Here is a 25,993-nt window from a genome sequence, read left to right on the forward strand (position 1 = left end):
GGGAGCCCCAGAGAAACGTGGCGGCCAGCTGACAGGGCTCCCGTGTGCCGAGGGAGCCCTGCCGAGAGAGAGAGGTCCGGCGCGGGAGCAGCGAGGCTGCCATGTGACCGGAGCTGCCGCGCGGAGGAAGGTGTGCCGAGGAATGGCTGCTGGGGCTCCCGTGTGCTGAGGGAGCCCCGAGTGAGCAGAGCGGAGGGGGCGCGAGGCACATGGTCGGTGCCTGCCCCTACCGCAGCCGGCGAGAGTGAGCCGCCGCCCAGCAGAGAAGCCGCCGCCCGGAGGAGCCCGCCCCAGAGAGCCCGGTGAGTCGGAAGGGCTGGGGGGGGCTCCGTGCAGCTGCTGTTGGTGCCGGAGAGCGGCACCTGGGCGGGAGTGGAGGTAGGGCGGCCCCAGCTGACAGTGGGCCGCCCCCAGGTTTCAACGGAGCCTGAGGCTCCAAAGCCCATATTTATGTTGAGAGCCCCGGGAGGCGCAGGGGGCGTGTCGTAACTCTGAGTCCCCCGAGTGGGACTCCAACGGAGTGGGTGACTTCCCTACGAGCCCTGAGAGGCTCCAACGCAGGCCATATTTGTTTAAGGAGTCGAGATGGCTCCTGGGACACCTCGGGGCATATTGTCGATGCCCGTCCCCTCCTGGGCTTGTGTAGGTCTGGTGCCAGTGAAAGCACCATGGTTGTTCTAAGAGCCTGCTAGGCTCAGGGGGCATATTTGTTCAGAGCCTGGGTGGCTCCAACGTTGCGCAGTGTCATGCCAGAGCCTGTGTGGCTCCAACGTGGACCTAGCTGTGGGTAGAGCCCGTGGGGCTCCAGCATGGCGCAGTTTGCGCCTGAGGGCCAGTGAGGGCCCGGGCACAGTTTTGATGATTCTCCAGATGCCCAGCAATTAGTGGGCAGCTGCACCGTTTAGGCGCAATTTCAGGAGAGAGTCCCTGTGTGGGACAGCGAGGGCACAGTGGTGCCCGGCCTTCCCAGCTGCGTAGCACTTAGTGCCAGCTGCAACGTTTAGGCCCTTGTGAGTGTTCCCAGGGGCCCAACAAGTAGTGGGCCCCTGCATCGTTTAGGCCCCTGACATTGAGACTCAGGGCGTCCTAGCCCCAACAAGGCCAGTTGGCCTAGGGACTGCCACAGGTGTTGGCTTATGTAGGTTTTGCGCAATTGTATGGTTCTTGCACCTCTGAATGTGATTTCTTGCATCATGTCTTATTCCTGCACCTCTGAATGTTTTTAGACATCATGTGACTATTGTGCTACTGTATTATTCTGGTACCTCTGAATGTAATTTTATTGCATCATGTGCTTTATTCTTAACACCGCTGAATGTGTAGGTTTATGCATTATGTGTTTTCCTTGACTACTCCTCTGAATGTGTATTTATGCATCATGGGTAATGTGTCCTTTCTTAGACCCCTAAAACGCTGTGTGCTACTTAGGTGGTTTTCCTTTACTACTCCTCTGAATGTGTTTCATACATCATGGGTAATGTGTTCTTTCTTAGACCCCTAAATGCTGTGTGATACTTAGGTGGTTGTTCTTCTTAGTACAGGTGGTCCTAGTGAGGTCCTGGTCCCCTGCGTGACAGTCTCCTAAGGGGTTAGGGTTGCGTAGGTGGTACTTACCTGTTCCCAGTAGTTACTGGGTGTGATCTATAACTGTTACTTTGTGTTACAGTGAAGTTTATATACTTTTATTCTAATTACTGACAAGTATTTCTATATCTGCAAAGTGTTGATTCAGACAGTGGCCCGTGTGGCCCTGTCTTGTAAATAATCCCTTGTGAATATTGCCGTGCCAGTTGGCACAATGTACATGTGTAATTTCTATCTGATATGTTTTGACAATACAAAAGTTATTTTAATATAACCTTGTGTGGAGTCTCTTTTGTGGTGTACCTAGGATGTTGTTGCTGTTGTGCGCTGACGCAAATGCTTTACACATCGCCTCCGAGTTTAGCCTAGACTGCTCGTGCCAAGCTACTTAGAGGGTGAGCAGGGGTTATCTTGGCGTGTGACTTCCTTGCCCTGACTGGAATGGTGGTTTCGGCCTGGCTTTGGCGTCAGCCTTAGCCTACCCGAAATAGCCGGTTTCCTACATTGGTGGGTCAGCGGTGGGATTTGGACGTGTGTTTGCGCAGTGCCATAGCAACAACTGGCTACATTACAAAACTCTGCATTTTTCAGATAGTCACATGTTTGGGATTATTATTTTTGATTTTGTTTTTCCTCAAGAGTGTCATTTTCAGCTGGTGTTCCTGCACTTTATGTTTAGTGGCAGATGAGAGAAAATGACAGGGCGGGACGCCAGTAGAGAGGGGAGGTTCCCATAGATTAGGAATCCCTTGCTGGGTCCAGTGTCCAACTCCTATTCCTGTCCCTGTGTGGGTAGATGGAAGAGAGGGAGGGTGGAGGAGAAATTGCTTGCTCAGGAGGGTGGTTATTCCCTGAGTGTAGTGTGTGTGTCTGGATTCCCCAGTATGGTAGGATCCAGTGGTGGCAGCTTAAATGTGTCCAGTACGTGAATTCCCATTCCCAGTCCCAGAGTATGGTGCCTGGTGCTCAGTAAGAGGGTGACAGGTTGAGAGTCAGAGGCAGTGAGGAACTGTCTCACCAGTCTGGAGGGGGAGTGTGTGGATGAGTGGTGTCTTGAACTGGAGGAGTGCGTGTGAGGTTTTTTTAAGGAGCTTGCACGTGAGGTATACCTCTGGTGGTGTGCAGGAGGTCCTGCGGAGGCATTGGACAAGAAGGTGGATGTCTGGCGGTGTGCTAGATTTCTTGCAGAGGCATTAGGGAGTGATTCTAAAAGTAGTGGGTTGTGTATCTGATGATCCTGTGTAGGTGAAGGGGTTCATGTGTAGCCCAGCTAGGTCCCATTAGGATGGTGGGGGTGTAGGGGCTCACGTCCTGTCTCAGTGGAGGCGGAGTGAGGGTGGGACGGTGTGTCCCACGTTGGCCCGAAACCCTGTCTCTGGGCCTGGAGGGTTCCCTAAGGGAGTGCCAGGTCAGGGGCCTAGGCTGTACTTACAGGTCATTTGAGGAGGATCTTCCTGTGTCTAGAGGACGGGGAGTGTCTGTAACCAGAACTCCGGTGGTCCTAGTGTTGGGCTGTACCGCTCCTAAGTGGAGGGTGCAGAAGTCCTGGTTCGCTGGGCATTTGACCGTCTAGAGTGCTTGACCATTTGTGGGGCCTCTGGAGGTCATTCCCCGAGGAGGGGGGAGGCCAGGTTCAGGTTCACCCTGACCTGGAGGGAAGGGCATCTGTAATCAGTGTCCTGACCGGTTGTTGGCTTCCAGGGGTACCGCTCCAAGGTGGGAGGGTGCAGAACTCTGGAGGTGGGTGCAGAGGGACGGTGTCCTTACTTCTGACCCCGGTGGGAGGAAAGTGTGTTGCTGATACGCCGCTGGCGTGTGCTCTGTCTAGCCTGAGACATACTGTGCCTGTGATCATGGAACTGGAAGGGGGTGCAGAAGGACGGTGTACTTCTGACCCCGGTGCAACCTGAGGGGTTAGATCCTAGGTTGGGAGATCAGGAAACTTCTAGGACAAGAGGAACTCTACCAAATTGGATCAGCTGGAGAGACTGAGGGGGCTGCCCTTGCTGTGTGTTCTGGGGCCCACCTGCAGTTTGTTGTTTCCACTAAGGTAGAGGAAAGGGGGGCTTTGCTGTGTGCTGTGTCCCCCCACCTGCTTGAAGAGGGACTGTGCTGTGTGCTTTGTACCTCAGAAGTGAAATAATTGCCAGGTGGTAGACCAGTGACGGAGGGAGGTCCTGATCTGGTAGGAGAGTTGTGTTCTGGTGAGTGCTTCCCTGTGCGGGTGCGGGAACACAGGAGTAGAGGTACGGTGGGGCATTCTTGCCGTGACCTCTGGTCAGCCTGGGGGTGTGGTCCCTAGGTTGTAGGATCAGTGGTAGTGTAGCTACCCTGAGAGAGAGCGTGGAGATTGGCTATTGTGTGCCAGGGGCTTCTGCCCCCACTCTGTGGATTGTTTAGGACCTGTGATATTTGGATGGCCTAGGGCCTGGTCCTGGCTGTGGATGACTAGTGTGTACCAGTGGGGTATCCTAGTTGTGCCAGAGAGCTTTTGTTGAGGGAAGTCTATGTGGGTTCCGAGTGGCGAAAAACTGGATGGTGTCCCTGCCCTGCAGGCCCGTGTCCGTGGTTTTGCCGCCCAAAGCATTGAAGACCATCAGTGTAGTGATTGGTCTACCCTGCGTTTTGGCTGGAAGGGGGATGTGTTGGACCCGGTCCTTTGGGCAGGTTCACCCCGTGACTTTTTGCTTTTTCCTAGCCTGTTTTTGGAACCTGGATTGGTGATTTTAGGCCTCTGCGCACTTTTTCACTGTGGTACAGTGTAAAGTGCGTGTGCTCTCTGTGTATGGATGGTGAGTGACCTGACCTCCCATAGGAACGAATGGGGAATATGTATGCCCATGGTAGATTCCTGATGCATGGGGAGTGCAGGGTCGAGTTTGATATGTGTGAACTCGTGAGAATGAATGCTGCAGAATGGTATATGCGGCATGGCTGTGTCTAGTCTAGAAGCGCTACTTTTAGAAGTTGGCATAATTGTGTAGTGAGTCTGCTGGCACGTGATTGGCTGATGGGCCTGGCCCAGGCATGCCTAGGCCTGCTGGTAGATGGACTGTCTGGTGAGTAGGACGGGGTCTGCAGGGCCCCGGAGGAGGGGGTCTGGTCAGCCGTAGATGAAAGGCCCCCATCTGCTGTCACGGATGGGAGGGAAGAGCTCTGGTGGTGCCAGGCTGTGCTTGTCAGCCCACCCTGCTGCCTCTCCCTTCTGATGGCCCACTGTCACCTCTGACCTGAGGCTGACAGGAGAGGGAAACCAGATACACCCAGGGCTTAGGGCTCTCTTACACAAAGACTTCAAAAGACTTCAAAGCCTTTTCTGTGTATAAGAAGGGGCTGTGTTCCCTTCCAATTTGTTCTTGTCTTGTTCTGTTGCTGACGGGAATCTACCCGGGGCGGGCGCTGCCTAGCCCCTGGAGGCTGATGGACTGCTGGGGGACTCTTCCTGACTGTCCCCTTGCCTGTTGCATTGCTTGGAAGACTTTGCTGGTCAATAGCGCTTAGGAGCGCTTTGCCTATTTTTTTAGCGCTTTGGAGCGCTTTATTGCCCCAAGCGCTGGAGAGCGCTTTATTTGTCTTCACAGCGCTACTTGGCCCCAAGCGCTTAATAGCGCTTCAACTTTTATGGGGGCTGGTTGTATCGAGGGTGCCACCCCTAGGATCGTGGTTCCCCGCCTGCCTGCCTAAAGAGGAGGGCCGCTGCGCTGCCCGCAGCGACCCGGAAGTGGTCGGCCGGCCGGCCGGCCAATCTCAGCGCGGCCGGCCGGAAGTCCCGCCCCCCCGCAGTCGGCAGGGGGAGGACGAAGAAGGCGCGGGAGATGGCGGCGGTGGACGGGGCTCCTCTCGGCTGAGGGAGCCCCAGAGAAACGTGGCGGCCAGCTGACAGGGCTCCCGTGTGCCGAGGGAGCCCTGCCAAGAGAGAGAGGTCCGGCCCGGGAGCAGCGAGGCTCCCATGTGACCGGAGCTGCCGCGCGGAGGAAGGCGTGCCGAGGAATGGCTGCTGGGGCTCCCGTGTGCTGAGGGAGCCCCGAGTAAGCAGAGCGGAGGGGGCGCGAGGCACATGGTCGGTGCCTGCCCCTACCGCAGCCGGCGAGAGTGAGCCGCCGCCCAGCAGAGAAGCCGCCGCCCGGAGGAGCCCACCCCAGAGAGCCCGGTGAGTCGGAAGGGCTGGGGGGGGCTCCGTGCAGCTGCTGTTGGTGCCGGAGAGCGGCACCTGGGCGGGAGTGGAGGTAGGGCGGCCCCAGCTGACAGTGGGCCCCCCCCAGGTTTCGACGGAGCCTGAGGCTCCAAAGCCCATATTTATGTTGAGAGCCCCGGGAGGCGCAGGGGGCGTGTCGTAACTCTGAGTCCCCCGAGTGGGACTCCAATGGAGTGGGTGACTTCCCTACGAGCCCTGAGAGGCTCCAACGCAGGCCATATTTGTTTAAGGAGTCGAGATGGCTCCCGGGACACCTCGGGGCATATTGTCGATGCCCGTCCCCTCCTGGGCTTGTGTAGGTCTGGTGCCAGTGAAAGCACCATGGTTGTTCTAAGAGCCTGCTAGGCTCAGGGGGCATATTTGTTCAGAGCCTGGGTGGCTCCAACGTTGCGCAGTGTCATGCCAGAGCCTGTGTGGCTCCAACGTGGACTTAGCTGTGGGTAGAGCCCGTGGGGCTCCAGCGTGGCACAGTTTGCGCCTGAGGGCCAGTGAGGGCCCGGGCACAGTTTTGATGATTCTCTAGCTGCCCAGCAATTAGTGGGCAGCTGCACCGTTTAGGCGCAATTTCAGGAGAGAGTCCCTGTGTGGGACAGCGAGGGCACAGTGGTGCCCGGCCTTCCCAGCTGCGTAGCACTTAGTGCCAGCTGCAACGTTTAGGCCCTTGTGAGTGTTCCCAGGGGCCGAGCAAGTAGTGGGCCCCTGCATCGTTTAGGCCCCTGACATTGAGACTCAGGGCGTCCTAGCCCCAACAAGGCCAGTTGGCCTAGGGACTGCCACAGGTGGTGGCTTATGTAGGTTTTGCGCAATTGTATGGTTCTTGCACCTCTGAATGTGATTTCTTGCATCATGTCTTATTCCTGCACCTCTGAATGTTTTTAGACATCATGTGACTATTGTGCTACTGTATTATTCTGGTACCTCTGAATGTAATTTTATTGCATCATGTGCTTTATTCTTAACACCGCTGAATGTGTAGGTTTATGCATTATGTGTTTTCCTTGACTACTCCTCTGAATGTATATTTATGCATCATGGGTAATGTGTCCTTTCTTAGACCCCTAAAACGCTGTGTGCTACTTAGGTGGTTTTCCTTTACTACTCCTCTGAATGTGTTTCATACATCATGGGTAATGTGTTCTTTTTTAGACCCCTAAATGCTGTGTGATACTTAGGTGGTTGTTCTTCTTAGTACAGGTGGTCCTAGTGAGGTCCTGGTCCCCTGCGTGACAGTCTCCTAAGGGGTTAGGGTTGCGTAGGTGGTACTTACCTGTTCCCAGTAGTTACTGGGTGTGATCTATAACTGTTACTTTGTGTTACAGTGAAGTTTATATACTTTTATTCTAATTACTGACAAGTATTTCTATATCTGCAAAGTGTTGATTCAGACAGTGGCCCGTGTGGCCCTGTCTTGTAAATAATCCCTTGTGAATATTGCCGTGCCAGTTGGCACAATGTACATGTGTAATTTCTATCTGATATGTTTTGACAATACAAAAGTTATTTTAATATAACCTTGTGTGGAGTCTCTTTTGTGGTGTACCTAGGATGTTGTTGCTGTTGTGCGCTGACGCAAATGCTTTACACATCGCCTCCGAGTTTAGCCTGGACTGCTCGTGCCAAGCTACCTAAAGGGTGAGCAGGGGTTATCTTGGCGTGTGACTTCCTTGCCCTGACTGGAATGGTGGTTTCGGCCTGGCTTTGGCGTCAGCCTTAGCCTACCCGAAATAGCCGGTTTCCTACACCCTACTTTAGCATAGAGGGTTAGTTTGGACATCCAAACCCAACCCCACTAGAGAATTAAGTTTCCCTCTCCCAGAGAACATGCCTATCATTGTGTATTTCATCATGGGCATTGCACTAGATAATGTCAACAACTTAAATGTTTAAATTCCATTGTTCAAAATAATTGTGAGTTTTATAAAACATCAATAACTCTGAAGATCAAATAAAGCCATGGCAGATTTCAGGACATGGAAGCTATCCATGTGCTGCCTCAAAACCATGAAAACCAAGTAATAAATATTACTCTGAACACACATCAGTCATAAACAAAAGAATATAAGATGTCAAACCCAAAAGGGACACCAATGGTAAGCATGCTGTTCCAAATGGGCCCATGCATCATTTGATGTCGCTTATTGGGAGTACTTTACCTCATTTAGTAACTCAGGAGACTGTGCTGTTTCTTGCTCTTCAACTTATATGTAAAGACACAATTGGCAAACCACACGAAGATATGGTTTGCCATTTCATTAATGCAATTTATGTTTGATTTCAGGGCAGTTGCAAGACAGGGAGCCACAGACAGTCCAGGCAACAATTTTTAAACCAGTCCTGCTCCCTTCCTGATCTCTTATCTCATGCGTTCTGCCTTTGCCTTTCCTCTCTCTCCTTGATCCTTCCTAAAGCACCAACTGTGCTTCTGCAATTCACCCTGGGGAAACTGGATGAAGTAGCAGAGGCCTAGCAGCAACCCTCTGCCTTTAAAAATTGGCCTTAAAAGGCTCCTGCCCACCAGGGAAATGCGCAGTGGGCAAATGGGCACTTTAGAGCTGGTTCAAGGTAGTACTCTGTCCAGCTTTTTGACTAAGTTGGACAAATGTATCGATGAGTACTGGCTTAAGCTAAATCTACATAAATTTGTAGATTGATGTAGCGCAGTTTATCACCCGTGAGGGTATCCAGGTGCTGTCCATGGGCATAGGGAGTTTAAGTGATTTGCCCAGAATCACAGGATGTTGAGCCTACACAGAGACTCGAGCCCAGATCCCGAGTTACAGAGTCGGCAGCTCTGACCACTGCACTACATCCTAGATACATGTGATGTTAGCAAAATTTGAGCATTAAATACGGTTATTAAGTTTTGGACAAGTGAATTGTGCACTTGGATTAACAGATAGAAGTCAAGGATTACAGTCCAGTGATTGTTGCAGTGTGTACTTTTTACACAAGGTTGCCAGTTGGCAGCAGCAATGTTCCTTTTTGGGGACCAGGACATATTTTTCATCATTAGACTTTGACCCAGAGCAAGAAAGAGAAAGGCAGCAGAAGACGAAGGAAGGAGGATGAGAAAATTATGCAATCGATGACATGGGGAAAACCTGCAAGACTGAGATTCAAAGATAGAAAGCTTTGTCCGTTGGAAGAAGGAGGAATGAGGTGGAATGAAGGCTTGCAGTCTTGGCATTTTACAACCCTGAGATTTGGTATTGCTGGCAAGGGACTCCTAAAAATCTTGGGACCCCTGCACTTATCTGCTTTACATACTAAGTACTTGATCTCTTAGAAATAATTTTAAAGTGATTAACTGCTGCCCCCCCCAAGCTTCTCACCCTATATCAAAGACTTCTACTTAAAAAGCCCTCACACATATGAGTCGTTGGTCTGTGGAGATGTGGCAAAGCTCTTACTATTGCAAAACTGATTATAGATTAATTGTGAACACGACTAAAGGAGAGATGTGGCAGGTGGAGGAGGAGAACAGGAAACAGATTTGGAGAATATGGATGATATCCAGAATACACTTAGACAATGTGTGACAAATTGGAGGATTCCTAGTAGTAGGTTGAAACAAGACTCATGGTATGATTTTTTATTGTCATTTTAAAGAAGGCATGAGTTATAAGTGTGGACATTTTACAAATTTGTTTCTCTAGTGTAAACTGTAATAGCCCACAAGCAGAACATTTCTACTAGATACTTTCTTCATAGCAACAAGGCGGTAAATTACATGATAGTGGAATGGTTATGTTGATCAGTGGTCGATCAAAAGGTGATCAATTGATCAATACAATGAAGTACATTAGAAATGTAATGAATATTGAATGAAGAATATGTGGGCACCTACAACCACGAAGGTAAGAGAAACACCAGGAATACAACAACTGGAGCTAAAAAACAGTAATGTTGAGTCCAATTGTAAAGAAAAGCAAGTTCAACTTTACACCGTTAGCTGTTGCCAATGCTACAGCAGTGATCTATAACCTTGCTTCTGGGACAAAGTTTCACCATCCTTGATACCAGCAGGATTTGACGCCAGCTAGAAATTTTAAAATAAATACAATTATGAACTGGTTGGACAAGTTTTTTTTTTACCTGGGTTACTATGAGAATAGGGAAGATACTGCGGCAGTAGATGAATTTGGTGAGTTGCTTCTTGACCTTGGCACCACGCAACAGGGATGAACAATGCCAAGGATTACTGGAGGGAGTAGAATCGAGTTGATTTCAGGTATGTAAGGTGCGATGACCACATGCCTAAAATAGTAGGGGAAGCAAAGACTTCCCTCCAGTGGTGTGGAAAGTTTTTATTAAGGATGAAACTCATAGGCAGATTCTCAATATAGGCCTACCCATAGTTCACAGAGTTTCCTCTTTTTCCTGTGTTTACACCCTAAAATAATTTTTCCATTTAAACTGGTAATATTTTCTCATGAGTGCTTGTTGATCCTAAAAGTCGATATGTCCTTTTGTCACAAGCTAAATTTAAAACCCTTTTTCCTCGTGGGTTTAAAACTAGGTGAATGTTTTAGACCTTTTGTAAAAGAGGCATGAAAGTCACAATTTAATTTTGAAAACCCTAATGCAAAAACTATACGACCCACAAGTTGTAATCATCGTTTTTGCAAGAATTACGGTTCATTGGAGATCAGCTTACACCTGTACACTGCCATTTCACACAGTAAGGATAATGGCAAGTTGGCACCAGATAAGCAGCAGTGCAGACTCACAAGAATAGGTGTTAATCATTCAGACTGTGGTGTCGGGCAGGTGAATGATGCCAGAGTAAGCAGCTAATGATCATTGGCTTATCAACTTTCAGTTTGCAAAGTTGAGAAGAACTCCCTTATGAGTGTACCCTCACTGTAGAACATGAGATGTATCAGAAGGCAAACATTGCATCCACTACATCGACCTAACCACTACACAGCAAGGTAAGTCTGGTGAGTGGATGTGAAGCTAAGAATAGTAAATATATACTCACTTTGACGATGTAGTGGTAGGATATGTGATGGGTACAGTATCTTTTTAGGCAGATATTGGTGCCCTTTACATAGTACCATACAATATCTTACATGATGACTTTTTAAAAGAATAACGTTGTATTCTAAACGAACGGTTCTTTGGCTGCGTGCAAAATCCCCTTGCCTCTTGTTTCAATTAGTGAGGGAGGCCTTTAAAATCTAAAGACTCAGACACTACAAGTGAGACAACGGCTTATCTTGAAGCTTTCCATGGGCTCAGGGCTGGCTCTAGGGCAGTGAGACCAGGGCACCATACTCTGCGGTGACCTTTGGGGGGTGGGGGAGGGGGGTGGATGTTTGAAAAAATATTATCATTGTAAATGGCTGCTGAAAAGAACATATATTATGCAGATCACAAAGTGCATATAATGTAAATAGGTCAGTGGGTTACTGCTTTTGTCAGAGAGACACTTTTGTTACTCGCAGTTTAGAAGTTAAAATCCTAATATATAATAGTGAGCTATTAACTGTCATCAAAGCGCCGACCCTGTTCTCAGGGCCAGTCGCTCCACAAAACGCGCGCCTCCCCGTGAGTGTGCCCGAGTCGTTCCCACTGCTGCCTGAACCTGCCCTGCCGCTGAGTATTGTGCCTGAGTTTGTACTTTGGATTTTGTATTTTGTTCTCTGTGCCCTGTGACTGTTTTTCGTGTTTCCTGGTTTCCCTTGCCGCCCTGCGCGACCATCTTCCCGCTCCCCGCCGCTGCTCCCCTGCGGCCCCGCCCACTTTTCTTTTCTGTAACCCAGCACCCTTCCTATTCGCCACCCCGCTCCCGCCTCCCAGCTGCTTCTCCCTCCCACATCACCATTTATGGCGGGGACCGCGCGCACGCGCAGCGAGCATGCGCAGCGGGCGCGCAGTTGGCGTGCCAAAGGCACGCCAAAGGCAAGCCCGTCTGCGCCCGTCCGCGCCTGGACCGTGCCCAGCACCAGGACCCCTGGCCCTCGACGATGCCAGCCCACACAACGGACTTACAACGCCGCCACGCTCTCAACGCCGGTCGGAACCCCACCTGCTACCGAGCCACCCCGAAACGCACCCATGGACCCTTTACCTGCCAAGCCTGCAAATTCACCTGCCTCCGAACCGGCACCGCACCTACCAAACCAAGCACCAGCAACAACCACCTCAAGTGCATCCTGCACAACACCCGTTCCGTCCACAGGCACGCCGTCGAACTCTGGAACCTCCTCGACACAACTTCACCAGACATCGCCTTTCTCACTGAAACCTGGATGAACGCCTCCTCAGCCCCGACATCGCCATAGCCATCCCGGATGGCTACAAGATCACCCGGAGGGACCGCGCCAACCAAACCGGAGGAGGCATCGCCATCGTCCACAGAAACACCATCCGCGTCACGACCAACACCGACGACACCCTCACCGCCGCTGAGCACCTCCACTTCCAGATTCACACCGACCCCAAGACCACCCTCAGAGGCAATCTCATCTACAGACCCCCGGGACCACGCACACAATTCAGCGAAGCCATCGCAGACTTCGTCAGTCCGCACGCCCTCATCTCCTCAGACTACATCCTCCTAGGGGACCTGAACTTCCACCTGAAGAACAACAAGGACTGCAACACCGTCGCCCTGCTGGACAACCTCACCAACCTCGGACTCAAGCAACTGGTGAACACCCCCAGCCACTACGCCGGCCACACGCTTGACCCCATCTTCTCCTCCAGCAAGCACATCTCCTTCAGCCACTCCACCGGACTACACTGGACAGATCACAGCTGTGTCCACTTCAACTTCGGGAGAACCACGACCCACCACCACTCACAACAGGTTCCCTGCAGAAGCTGGAGCAAGATCACTTCCGACCAGCTCACCACCTACCGCACCCTCGAGAAAACCTGGCGCCACGACCAGACAACAGAAAACATGACAGCCCTCCAGAACGCCACCCGCAAACACCACCAGCTAATCTGCACCACCAAAAGGACAACAAAGTCTGGACAACAACACCCACAACAGCAAGGAACTCTTCAGCATCGTTAAAGAGCTCTCCAACCCCAGCGCCTGCAACAACGACATCACACCCTCGCAAGACCTCTGCGACTCACTAGCCTCATTCTTCCACCGCAAGATCGCCGACATACACAACAGCTTCGGCGCACAGACCACGCACCCAACCACCGAACCAGCGCCCCCCACCACCACCCTCTGCACCTGGACCCCTATCAGCACTGAAGACACCACCCGCTTGATGAACACCATCCACTCTGGCTCCCCAACCGACCCCTGCCCACACCACATCTTCAACAAAGCCAACTCCATCATCGCACCCCAAGAGAGTTGGAAACATGCCGAGCTGAGCGCCCTCCTGAAGAAACCCACCGCGGACCCCACGGACCTCAAGAACTTCCGCCCCATCTCTCTCCTCCCTTTTCCGCCTTCCTCGAGACAAACGGATCCCTCGACCCCTCACAGTCCAGTTTCCGAGCAAACCACAGCACCGAGAGGGCTCTCATCGCAGCTACCGACGACATCAGGTCCCTGCTCGAGAACGGGGAAACTGCTGCCCTCATCCTCCTAGACCTCGCAGCAGCAGCCTTCGACACCGTATGCCACCGCACCCTGATACAGCGCCTCAGCAACACCGGCATCCAAGGGGCGGCCCTGGAGTGGATCATCTCGTTCCTCGACGGAAGAACCCAGAGAGTCCGCCTCCCCCCTTTCCGATCCACGGCCACCAAAGTCATCTGCGGAGTTCCGCAAGGATCCTCACTCAGCCCCACCCTCTTCAACGTCTACATGAGCCCTCTCGCAGACATCGCACGCCAACACAAACTAAACATCATCTCCTACGCTGATGACACCCAGCTGATCCTCTCCCTCACCAACGACCCCGCCACTGCCAGAGCCAGCCTCCAGGAAGGAATGAACGTAGCGGAATTGATGAAGCTCAGCCGTCTGAAGCTGAACTCAGACAAGACGGAAGTCCTCATCCTGGGACCATCCCCCTCTGCCTGGGACGACTCCTGGTGGCCCCCTGCCCTGGGCACCGCACCCAAGCCAACGGACCATGCACGCAACCTGGGCTTCATCCTGGACTCCGCCCTCACGATGACCAAGCAAGTCAACGCCGTCTCATCATCCTGCTTCAACACCCTGCGCATGCTCCGAAAGATCTTCCAGTGGATCCCTACCGAAACCAGAAAGACGGTCACCCAGGCCCTCGTCACCAGCCGCCTGCACTACGGGAACACCCTCTACGCTGGAACCACAGCCAAACTCCAGAAAAGATTCCAGCGCATACAGAACGCTTCTGCACGACTCATCCTGGACATCCCTCGTCACAGCCACATCTCTGCCTATATGAAAGACCTGCACTGGCTCCCCGTCAACAAGAGGATCACGTTCAGACTCCTCACCCACGCACACAAGGCGCTCCACGACATGGGCCCGAAATACCTCAACATCCGCCTCACATTCTACACACCCACCCACCAGCTCCGATCCGCCAGCCTCGCCTTCGCCTCTGTCCCACGAATTTGCAAATCCACCGCCGGAGGAAGAACCTTCTCCTACCTAGCGGCCAAGACATGGAATTCCCTCCCCACACACCTACGGCTGACCCAGGACCATCTCTCCTTCAGCCCTGGCTGTTCGAGCAGTAGCAACTCCCCCCTCCCAGCGCCTTGAGACCCTAGCGGGTGAGTAGCGCGTTATACAAATTTGATTGATTTATTGCATGCAAACTGCAAGGTATATATTAGATCTATTTGTTTTTTTGCCTAGTTTTTCATTTTCCTAACCTCGCAAAAAGTATTCAATGGCATAAAAATAAATTCTTATTATTAAAGAGAACCCCTAACAATGGTGTTAAGCTATAAATTATGAATTTGTGCTTTTCCAGACCAAGGACTCAAACTATAATGCCTGCAAGTAGGGCTGTGGCTACTACACCTTATATTCCTCTGTATTATTTAACATTTCGTATACACTGATTTACACATGTATGATTGTCTCTGTGCACTTTGTGTGTGATGTTAAGTGCTCTGACACCTTACACTGGTATGTGTGGCACTAAAAAAGTAAATGAATCTGAGAGAGAGGTTGTGGAGACTTGAGGGGCACTGTTAAAGGGTCGTGGTGAGGAAATCAGTGGCAGAGGTGGTCACTCGGGATGCCAACAAACTTTTTTGCACTGGGCGCCACCAGTGCCTGCATGGTCTTCTAACCAGTTCTCAACAAGAAATGTTGTCGCATCGTGTACGTCTCTGGAAAATTCACTGAAGCTGGCAGGCGCTTGGAAGATGTCTTTAAAATGTTTACTGCGGTGACATTGTTTGTCTCATTAGGGAGGTTCCCGATGATGGAAACGAGCTGATAGTCACTTGGCAGTGGCCTGTTTCAGAATGCCCAACCGGAGCCCAGACAGTTCATTTCCGTAGCAACGCCTTTGTGAGCATGATCTGTGTGAGTCACCGGCCTCCTCCCTCCCCACTCCCTTCCCACATGCTCTTGAAGTGACTGAAAACTGCCCAAGAAACACTGTTAAACAGCGCTGTCATTCCACGCAAAGTACCAGAACCAGCATCATTTAAAGGGGCCGTTATAGTCATTTTCAAAATACTGTGAACTTCATATATCGATTTGCACAGTCTAGTAGCATTCAATAAAACCTCTAGAACATTATGAATAAACCCGACAATTTGAGTAAAGAAGAAATGAGAAGTGGGTTTTTCGAGTTTTCTGTTTGTTGCCTTGTTGCCTAGCTACAAACCCCTCACGTGATCTATACATAAGTTAGATGGAAAATTGTGTGGTGTAGGACAATACATACACTATTCTCTAATAAAAGCTACGGATCTATTTGTTGTTAATGAGTATAATGCTTTGGTTTTGATTAATCAAACTGCCAGAGGTAGCTGAAGTGACGTTGCACACCCTTTGACCTCTGATGATGTCGTAGGATTGGCCCTTTGTCACACTCGTCTCCCCTTAACAGCCTGCTGTTTGCTGCTGGGGAGCTGGGGGAAGGCAATGGAATGGACATAAGCTGCACCGGATATCATAGGCTCTGCCTGCAGCACGAAGGTTAAAAACCCCGGTAACAATTGACACCCCTGGCTAACCTTAACTAACGTCATGGACGTGATCAACTTGCTTCTTATCAAATGTATGGAAATGTTCTATTTTTCTTTATTCGTTCAGACCAATCACTCAGATTGAATCCATTTGCACAGAAGACAACTTTGCATGCTCTCGACTCGTGCTTTTCTGTGAAAGGAAACTGTGAAAATACATTTGCGTGGCACTGACCACCATTACTTCACTCCCCACCAGCCCTCTCTCACCCCATAGATTCCCTTTAACAGAGCCAGGACTACGCCTGAATCCTCAGGCTGTGTTCCATGTAGAAACTGGGGATAGCTGTGATTTATTTTAATTTTTTTAATAACAACGGAGTAAAAGTGGGCACAACAGGGAAGAACCCCACCCAGCCGCATTTGTAGTCCGTTCAGAAAAAAAATTAAACTCACAAAAGAAACACATTAACAAATACAAAAAAAGCAATAGCAAAGCCAATAGGTTTAGTCATTTATGTTACTGATTACAAACACATAATGTGTATTGCACACATGCCCACATCACCCTTTCTCTTATACGTAACACTATCAAACATACAATGTTCTTATACACGCAAACACAAGGGATTATTGTGGTGGTGCATTAATGGTAGCAATTGGTTGTATGTCAGAATATTAACTACAAAATTATAATCCTGCGTGAATATTAAAACCTTCTATCACTATGTAGTGAAGCTAACTAACTCCATTTGGAATGTAGCTATAGTTATCTAACTCCCCATCTCCTTACCTTGATCATATAGTGCAAGTCGATATGGGGGAATAAATATTGTTGCAAGTTGTGAGAGAGTGGATTGAACATTAGTTAGGGTGAATGGTAGTCCACCGCAAGTAATAATGTCAATATTTTTCTTAGATCCATTAAAAGTTTCAGTAATTTAAACCTGAGCTCGACCCCTGGTAGCTAAGGCACAGAGCAGACAGGCTTAAGAAAATGTGTAAAGCTTTTATCAGTACCAAAACCGTTGAACAGTCAAAAACACACCACAATAAAAATCTCATGCCGATTTATAAAAAAGAGAGAATAATTTAATGAGGAAAATTATAGCACTCCAATAAGGGGAACCGTAGAAATGAATTGTTACATTTTTAATGGGAAATAGCAGCAAAAATCAGTGAGTACCAACCACGGTCATCTGGTTGCACTTGACTGTTACCTCGCTGCAATTTTAAGACCAACTGTGATGGAGCTCGGGCCAGATAGAGAATCCACATTTGTCACAGTCTCTGACTTAGTCTCTGTAAATGTAAATGTTTTGTATTTATATAGCGCACTTCTACCCAGAGGTCTCGTAGCGGTGTATTCATATCGCTGTGGAACCCATCCTGGCTTTCCTGTGAAATGTCCACTCCTGGGCACCCCCAAGGTGAAGCTAGGCATCCAAGTGCTGCTGGGGCCGTTGTGGAGATTAAGCAAGCTATTGCCCAGAGTCACAGAGTGGGACCCATGATTAGACTAGGCATCAAGGTGAGAATTATCAGGTCCGGGGAAATTGAGTCCAAGAACCGCCAAGGCGGGAATTGAACCCTGGTCCCGGGCCAGACCTCTGCATCAGGGTCTGCCGCTCTAACCATTGAGCCACGCTTCTCCACTCAGTCTCTGAAATAGAAGTCAAGAATCCTTCTTTGTGGAAGGCAGCAGGCTGCGACTGAGAAGGGATCCACGAGGCTTGATAACCTTTGTATGAGGTCCAGGTGAAGCCATTGTCTTTTGGCAGGAAAGCTCCAAGTGGGTGAAATTCAAACTTCTTGCCCAAAGGTTGCCCCTCTCTGGCAAGATACTTTTGGTGCTTCTCCTGGTGAAGATTTTTATATTCACTTTTTTGGAGATCAGATTCCTCTATCCGAGCAGGGCTGCAAGCTATAGCCAGACAGGGCTACAGGAATAGGTGAAACATATTTGAGCCATAGCAACCTGAATCTTTGGCCCAGGGTCAATACACCTTTACTGGATTTACTTAGCAGGTTTGTCCTGGTCCTCCAGAGGTTTTTGGAGTTATTATAAGTAGTATATTTTGACACAAAAAATGATACCAGGCCCTCAGTATCAGCACTTGGAGGTCAAGACAAAGTCCAGAATAAGCCACAGACATGGTCCAGTAGGAATCGTCAGCTGGGACCTACAGCCAACGGGCTTTCAGCAGCGTGTTGCATTCTTATAGCTTAACAGGAGTTCAGCAAACTGAAACTAGGAGTCCCTTCTTTGACGTGAGTACAAGTGAGAGGAGGTCCAGCCTTTCAGGTCTCCTCATAGGTCTCAACAGCAGGTGCAGCCCTGTTTCTGCATTTATAGGTCCAGTAGTGTCTGAGCGTGGTGCCCAGGGGTGCCAGATTTATTCCTGGCACTAGCCTGTAGATGGGGGTGACTCAGCCCCCTCTTTAACCAATGGGGAAAACGTTTCTTGGGGAACCCTACCCACTTTTAAAGCAGTTCCTGTGTGTCCTACAGCAAATCCCTTGCTACCTAAAATCAAGATGTCAGAACCTTTTTTGCCCTGACAGAGCTCCTGTGCTCACCCCAGAGGTGAGACCAGTGGCCAGTGCAATGGACAACCCCTCCTCTGTAGTCACTTTAAACCATTTCTTAGGGCTGCTTCCCCCCACTGTGATTAGTATCTACCTGACTAAAGTGGACCCTTCCCAGATTTCAACTAACATTGGCTGTGACAGGGAAGGCCTCTTTGAAGTTAATCAAGATCTTGGGCACAGCCCAGATGGTCATCCTGCCAGAGGAACAAAATGCCTTCCCACACCCAAGACCTTTATCTCAGCTGTGGGAGCAAGGCCACACCTCATTCAGGGGGGCTATTCAGGTGACAGTTGAAACACATGCAAATGGGCAACTAGATGCTTTAGAGAAACGGCAACTTCTTAAAAGTAACTTTTCCAAAATATTCAATACACATCTAACTTAACCAGTGAATTGGGCTTGTAATACATTTTTGAAAAAGTCTAAAAAATAAATTTTTAAGCATTTCCTAACTGGAGATAACATTATTAAATGTAATATTGTGTCCCTATGCTTTCGTATAGAATAGCTAAATCTGCTACAGTGAAAGTAGATTTTATGGCCTTTTCAATGTAAGGACATGTTTACCATTAAAGTTTTACATGTCCTACTTTTAAATACTATTCAACCTGCCTTATGGTCAAAAGGGCCTATTTAAGGGGGGCATTACTATTTAAAATGAGGGTTAGGCCTGTCAAAAGGGGTTATGACAGTATTTTGGCAGGCCAAATGTGCAGTTTTAAAGCTGCACAGGCAAGCTACAATGGTAGGCCTACTGTCATGATTCCACTGTCACTGTAATAGGCGGCACAATGGGTGCAGTCCACTAACGACCTTTAAATTACAGGGCCTGGGTACACTTTGTACAGTATACTAGGGACTTGTGGGTAAATTAAGAATGCAAATTAGCAGTGTAGCCAAGTTCAACATGTTTTGCTGGTCAGAGCATGTGCACTGGGGACTGGTAAGCAAAGTCCCATTGCACCAAGTAAAAAACAGCTGTATCATTCCTAAAAATGGGAGTGATCATACAAAAAGAGACATTTTTATACACTGGTCAAGATGAAAATATTAATATTGGGACTGCATTATGGTAGTGGTGATTGTGATTATAGTGGTATTTGTAGTGGTGATTGTGAAAGCGTTAGGAGTCAATGTTCGTTCCCTCTTAGTATTTTTCTTTGTGTGTGGTAACTCTGATTGCAGGCACACTTTTCTGGACTGTGTGTATTATTGAGAAGATTGATGAACCACCAGCAAGTGAGCGTGGTATCCAGCTGTAGGAACTGGCTTGGATAGGGATGGTGTCAGAGGTAAGAAGCTGAAGAGTCATAGCCAAGATCATTATCACAAACTGACAGCCAGTTATACATTAGGGACCCATATTTAGGCAAAATGATCAAACTCTGAAAGACTTTGCAGGACATACGTTCCTCCACTATGCACAGCTCAATTATGGGTAGCTAAGTATGATGTTCGTTCTGTATCACATGGTGGGTTTACTTCTCATCAATGATAGTTAGTTAAAAATTGAGATAAAAAAAAGCACACATCACAATTCATTTATCAACTGGGCATATTTATTAAATGTCAACACACTGTAATTAACAGTAATACGTATGTTCACTTAATACTAAATTCTTGTGGCGTTGCATTACTTTCTGTAAAGTAGCAAAATCGCAAAACAGGGCAAGCTTATTTGATTCCTCATTGAGAGAAATCCCAAACATGCTGCTTATACTTTTTTAGGTCTAGTGTTTTCAATATTAAAGTACCTCTCTTTGAGACTTGCATGATATATAAGAAATGTACTCGCCTCCAGGTATTTTTCCTAACGGGAAAGGGTGCTTACAGAGGTCCTCTATTGTCACCGCAGGGTAAAACAGAACCAGTACTCTGGATTTTTTATAAAAGACAACTAATATGCAAATTATTCTTTTGGTATTTTGTCAAACAATATGGTCCAATTCAATATATTAACTGTATTACAATGCACCTGTACATGGCCCTGTTCATTTGTGTTTTATAGTACAATTTCCAAGCTTATGTCTTGAATTGTTGCTAAGTAGCTTTATCAAGTGTGACACAAGTCCTGACTTATTATCAAACAGCTTTGTGGGGCTTGTATAGTTTCATATTTATCTTAACAATTTGTGGATCTGCAAACAGCTAAGAAAGAAGCTGTCACGCTGGCCACACTAAATAAACGTTTCAAAAAGTGTAAAAACAGTTTCAATCGGGTCGGGGACAATCGATATTTGCCCGGCGGTATTGCCTCTGTGACCCTCTAGTTATTTAAATCAATGAAGAGGCAGGCGCTGGAGACTGGAAAGCAGGAAACAAGGTTTTTTTATTCTCTCCGGAGGAGAACACAACGAAACGGACAGAAGGTATCGTTCTGAGGTGCTCTAACTGCATCCCGGAGGCCTGGCCTCTTATACACGAGTTTATCTCTTTATTACATGTAACACATTCTCGTCGATACTTTGATGTACGGAAAGACATCCTCAGAATCCCCCCTTCCCAGCCCGTTCCCATGCAAGGCTACAGTGGAAGTCCCCGCCCCGTTCACAACAGGTGATGATCATTGCGCAGCTGGGTATTCCGCCGATTCACGGAGTGTGCGGGTTTCGATCGGATCTCGTGGGATGGGGGGGCTTTGATCAACCCGGGGAATCTTTGATGGGGGAAGCTTTCTATTGTACGGGGAGGGGCAAGGATGGTATCGGCAGAGCTGGGTGTCGGCTTGGGAACGGGGAGGACGAAACGGGCTCACGGGGAAAAAAGGGGGTTTGCATCTAAGGGCCGGAGATCATGAAAGGAAAGCAGGGAGGTGTCGCGCTGGGAACAGGATGAGGGCCGGGGGCAGAGCAGCGCCGAAGAGGGGTTTATGACTCAAGGCAGGTGCAAGCAGGGGGTGGTCAGCGTGCAGGCTTAGTGAAGGCAAAGGGCTATGTCAGGGGCCAGCGGCATGCAAAAGGGTTTGTTCTGATCGGGACATCTTAAAATGGCGGGCGCGTACGACAAAGTGTGGCATCAGGGGAAGAGGCAAGATGGCGCAGATAATGTTCACCAAAACGCACTAATTTTCCACAGTTCTCCCTTTAACATATTCAAGACATCTTGCTGGTTCATTTTCTACTCGGGTCTATTGTGGTGGGCATGAGAAAGAAGACCGGTAGGAACCCTAGAAAAAGAGTTGTAAACAATACATTTTGAGGTTTCTAGTTTTTAGGAGGTGCACCTATTTGATAAACTTTGATAAATTTGTTCAGCAGGAAAGTCATAGGAATGAAATACAAAAACGGCGAGCAGCAAGTACATATCATAACGTGAACTGGCAGGTTAATACATATTTCAGATTCGGTTTGGAGCAGGATCAATACAATGGCGGCTGGGAGAGAGATGAGGCAAAAAAAACGGTGATTGAGGATGTCAAATGTTCGAAGTTTACGAGTTCTCATTGTTCTTTGTGGTCTTTCGTTGGCGCTGTTGAGCACCGGCGGTGGAGCTACAAGTCCAGCTCTGTTCTAAGTTCTGCGTTGCAGGGCACGACCCCTTTCCTCGCGTTTCTGGTCGGAAAGGTCCTTTTCGCCCTGTGTCCTTTGAGGTGATTGTCAGAAAGTTCCGATGGGAGAAGAGCGTTCAAAACAGTCCATAGGGTAGGTCAGAGGAAAAAAAGGGGGATGGAGCAAGGCCAAATTAGGAACAAACCAGGGGAACGAGAGACTTCAAATAGGCGGGCGTGTGACGGAATTCAGAGAGCGGGGACTTGTCGACAGGCACTGGACGTCGAGCAGGGGCATCAGGTCGACCCTTTCTTTTCATGCCGTCGAAAACAGTGCCTCGTCCTGCAGCTCTTTTCAGTCGTGGTCTCGCCTTGGCTAATGTCGCAGGTGTCCCTTAGTCTGCAGTCAGGCCTCGTGCTCCCACATCCGGTCCTTCTCTCCTCCAACGGCAGTACCCTTAAACAAGTTTGAAAAGACAGTCTTTTAGAAAAATTCGCGGATGAAGATAATCAAAAAAAGTCTATTTCTCTCCCAGCTCCAGGCAAAGAATGAAAATGTCCGTTATTTTTAACGTTCACAACTGGCATATGAATGACCGGTGGCGGACCTGCTGGATTTACTATGACTTTCCTTCATAATCATTTATTACAGGCATGACAGTTCATCTGATGGTATCCCACCTTCGGGAGACAAATCTGGCAAAGATATGCCGTTCTCTAGAGTTTCACATTTACAAAAGGGTACAGTGAGTCGTCAACATGGTACTACACAGGTATTTTGCTGAGAGACGAACATGGCTAAACATTTCCTTTCTATCGGTGCATCCTGTTTTTCAACTACTGCGGGGTTCATTTTGACGATTTCTTTACCTTGGTCTAGTCTGTTAACCTTGTAAAACATCATTCTGGGTCCTACGTAACCTTTTACAGCCCGGTTACTTAACTAGGAAGGACAGGGGTTTTATGGGAAACAACCAGGGACATAGACAGGGGAGGTAACGGGGGTGATCGTTTTTCTGGTTTGGGTATTGCGGCGTTTCGGGGAGGGGAGGGTCGCGTATTCCGAGGTCCTTGTTTTATACTATAGGAGCCGTTGACATGTAGTTCCCTCATTTCGGGCCAGATTAGGGAACCTCTGTCGTCTTACCTGTCCTTTCCCTTACGGCCCAACCTGGGTTCATTGACTTCTAGCGGAAAAGGAGAGGTAATGACGCGGCCTCAGGGTGATTGTATTAAAGACAAATGTTTGTGCAAATACTGACGGTATTTGAAGCCAATTAGGTGGTGTGCTAGGGGCGGCAATCTGCCAATTTCGGGGCTAACCACTCGGGAGAGTGGTAGTGCAAAAATAGAGAGAGAGAGAGAGAGAGAGAGAGAGAGAGAGAGAGAGAGAGAGAGAGAGAGAGAGAGAGAGAGAGAGAGAGAGAGAGAGAGAGAGAGAGAGAGAGAGAGAGAGAGAGAGGGAGAGAGAGAGAGAGAGAGAGAGAGAGAGAGAGAGTGTGCAACGGCAGGCTAAATAGTGCACGTGCAACGGAGAGGGCGGCAGTGCATTCAAGAAAGGCTATTTAGTGCATTACACAGTAAAGGGTATTCACGAGTCCGCGTTAGAATCTTGTAATCACGCAGTTTGAGCATTAGACAGGGTAGAGGGGACGTGCTTTGAGAAAAGGAAAGAAGAAAAAAGGAGGTACCATTTTGTCGCACTTTCTCGCATTCTCGGTCCTTTGACCAGTTGGGTCATCGCCTCAGTCACACACACACACACATTCCCTCACAGTCTCGCATCATACGTGACGTGGGTTCATTCGTCCGGTCTGGTTTAAGGGTGATCACTTTTTATCAGGTTGTGCTAATTTTTCGGGTTTGTCCGATACGTGAGTAGTTTGCAGGCGTGCTTAGACACCACCCCGCGGCGCTAGTCCGTTTCGCGTATTTAGACGTGGCAAGGTCTCAGATCTTCGCCACACCTTGGCCGTAATCTCTGATGTAACCTGCAGAGGGAGGAAAAAAAGGGGGGGGGTGGGGGAGACAGCATTCGCGCGCATTCAAATACATGGATTCATAAGTCTTTTACTTACCTCTTACTCGTCTTTCCTCCTTGGGGCAGGGTCCCCGGGGATATAGTTTTCGGAGTCGGGGGGCGGTAGTGTGTTCATGTAGGGCGTGTGCGGGGAAACATAAGAAGGAAACCAGAGGTGCCTAGTGCGAGGTATCTAGTCAAAGGATATATCTCACTATCGGGATCCTTAAACCTCTTTCAACGCCGTGGCGTTCTAAAGTTCTTCGGTTCTTGGGTCCCTGCTACTTCGGAACGTTGTACTTTACAATATTTACATTATTTCATTTCACCCTCCTTTTACATTCCCTCATTTACACCATTCGTTTTACCCATCCTTGGAAGTCACGGTCTTCCTCTACGCGAGAGTTCATGAGTCAGTCGCGTACTTTTAAGACGGAGTGTCGTGTTGTCGATCCGATCCGTCCTCCAGGGCTGGGCAACCATCTTCCTTTAACCTTAAAGAGAGAGCAGAGTAGGGTGCACAGAAAAAGAACTTTCCTACCCATCCCATATTGTTTTAAAATAAAGCATGCAATACCCGTTCATAGTTTCAAAGACTTTATTTTGCAAATTCATTTCAGCATATGGATTAGGAGGGTGTGGTCGTATTTGGTCGGTCGTGGCAATGGCTAAAGTGCGTACAGTGGGGGGGGGGTGTCGTTTGCAACAGTAAAAACATCGGAAAAGTTTTACTCATTCATTTGTAAGAGACTAAAACGTCTATTAATTGGCTGGGGGTTCGGGGGCATATATTTTCATAATTTAGAAACATAATCATAACAGTTGTAATCAGATTTCCTATATGCATACCGTACGTATGCATCGTAAATGAGGTTTACATCAGTTATAAAGATATAATACATTGTATATTCGTAGTCAACATTTGTAACGGGGATCTTTTCATACTGTTCGTCGAGTGAGCTCTCCTTGTCTTTTCTAGCCAAGTGTACAAAGGATCACAAAAATCTCAGAACATCAAGTTTATATTAGTGCGAAGGAACACCACGAGGTGTTCGTAAGTTCCGATTGATACCAGCGCCATTTTGGGCGGGGCCGGCACAGTCCGGAAGCAGCATCAGGGGGAAATGTTTCCATTACTGGCAGTTTGGACCAGAGTCCTTTTCGGCAGTTCTAGAATTCACGCTAACAGAAGGTGTGGCAATGTCATGTTTGTTTCGTTGGCGATCGAAGCAGCCGTCCCTTACCGGAAACCTGCAGAGGCCGAAGGCTCCGCCGGGGACCTTTGTATGATCTTCAAGGCTGCGGAGATGCTGTCGGAGATGGGGGCTCGTGCTCCATGGGACAAATGTTCGAGTTGTATGGCTGGCCAAAGTTACTCTAGTGGCCGGGGCCCGCCTTCCAGCGGATCCGGACGCCATTTTGAGGCCCTACAGGGGCCACTCTTGTCGAGTTTGCAAGAATGGAAGAGACCCTTTGGAGTGAAGGGAAGAGGTCCCTGTTTTGTGAGAGCGGGACGTTCAGCTGGGGTGCAGCTGTGATGCCCCCACCTGGGGGGGCGAGGGAGACTCGTTCACATCGTCTCCTTCTCCCGGTGCACTCCATGCCGCTCCTTTTCATCGCCCTGCATGAAGGCCTCTCCACATCCGGTGTTCCCCAAGCGTCACCATTGTACGTTCGGTGCTGCGCAAATACTGGGGTGCCACCATTGTGTGTTCGGTGCTGCGCAAGTACTGGGGTGCCACCATGGTGTGTCCGGTGCTGTGGAAGTATGGGCACCATCGCCTGACTGGGGGTGTTCGGCGCCGGGCTGGGGGCTGGGAAACCTCCTACCGGTGGAGGTGGGAGAGGCTCGTCCGCGTCGCCTCTCCCTCCCAGCCCAACTTGGACAAATTGTTGTGGAGGTACGTGCAGGACATCCCGCCGTCCAGGACTGCTGCGGCTGTGACGGAAGAGAAAAGGAAGAGGTGCCTCGCTCTCCTCTTGACATGTGGCGGGACTACCTTAGTCTTTCCAGGCCCGTTGCGGCCGGCCAAGGAGACATGTGGCGGG

At 49.1% G+C, this 25,993-nt stretch overlaps 1 protein-coding gene across 1 annotated transcript in view; it reads left to right on the forward strand.

Annotated features, from left to right (window-relative positions):
* The window catches only part of CUBN (cubilin), a 1,583,269-nt gene that overhangs the window by 622,591 nt on the left and 934,685 nt on the right, over positions 1-25,993 (forward strand). The gene's annotated exons all lie outside the window — the stretch shown is intronic.

Source organism: Lissotriton helveticus, chromosome 10 (genome assembly GCF_964261635.1).
Source record: "Lissotriton helveticus chromosome 10, aLisHel1.1, whole genome shotgun sequence".
Taxonomy (NCBI): Eukaryota; Metazoa; Chordata; class Amphibia; order Caudata; family Salamandridae; genus Lissotriton; species Lissotriton helveticus.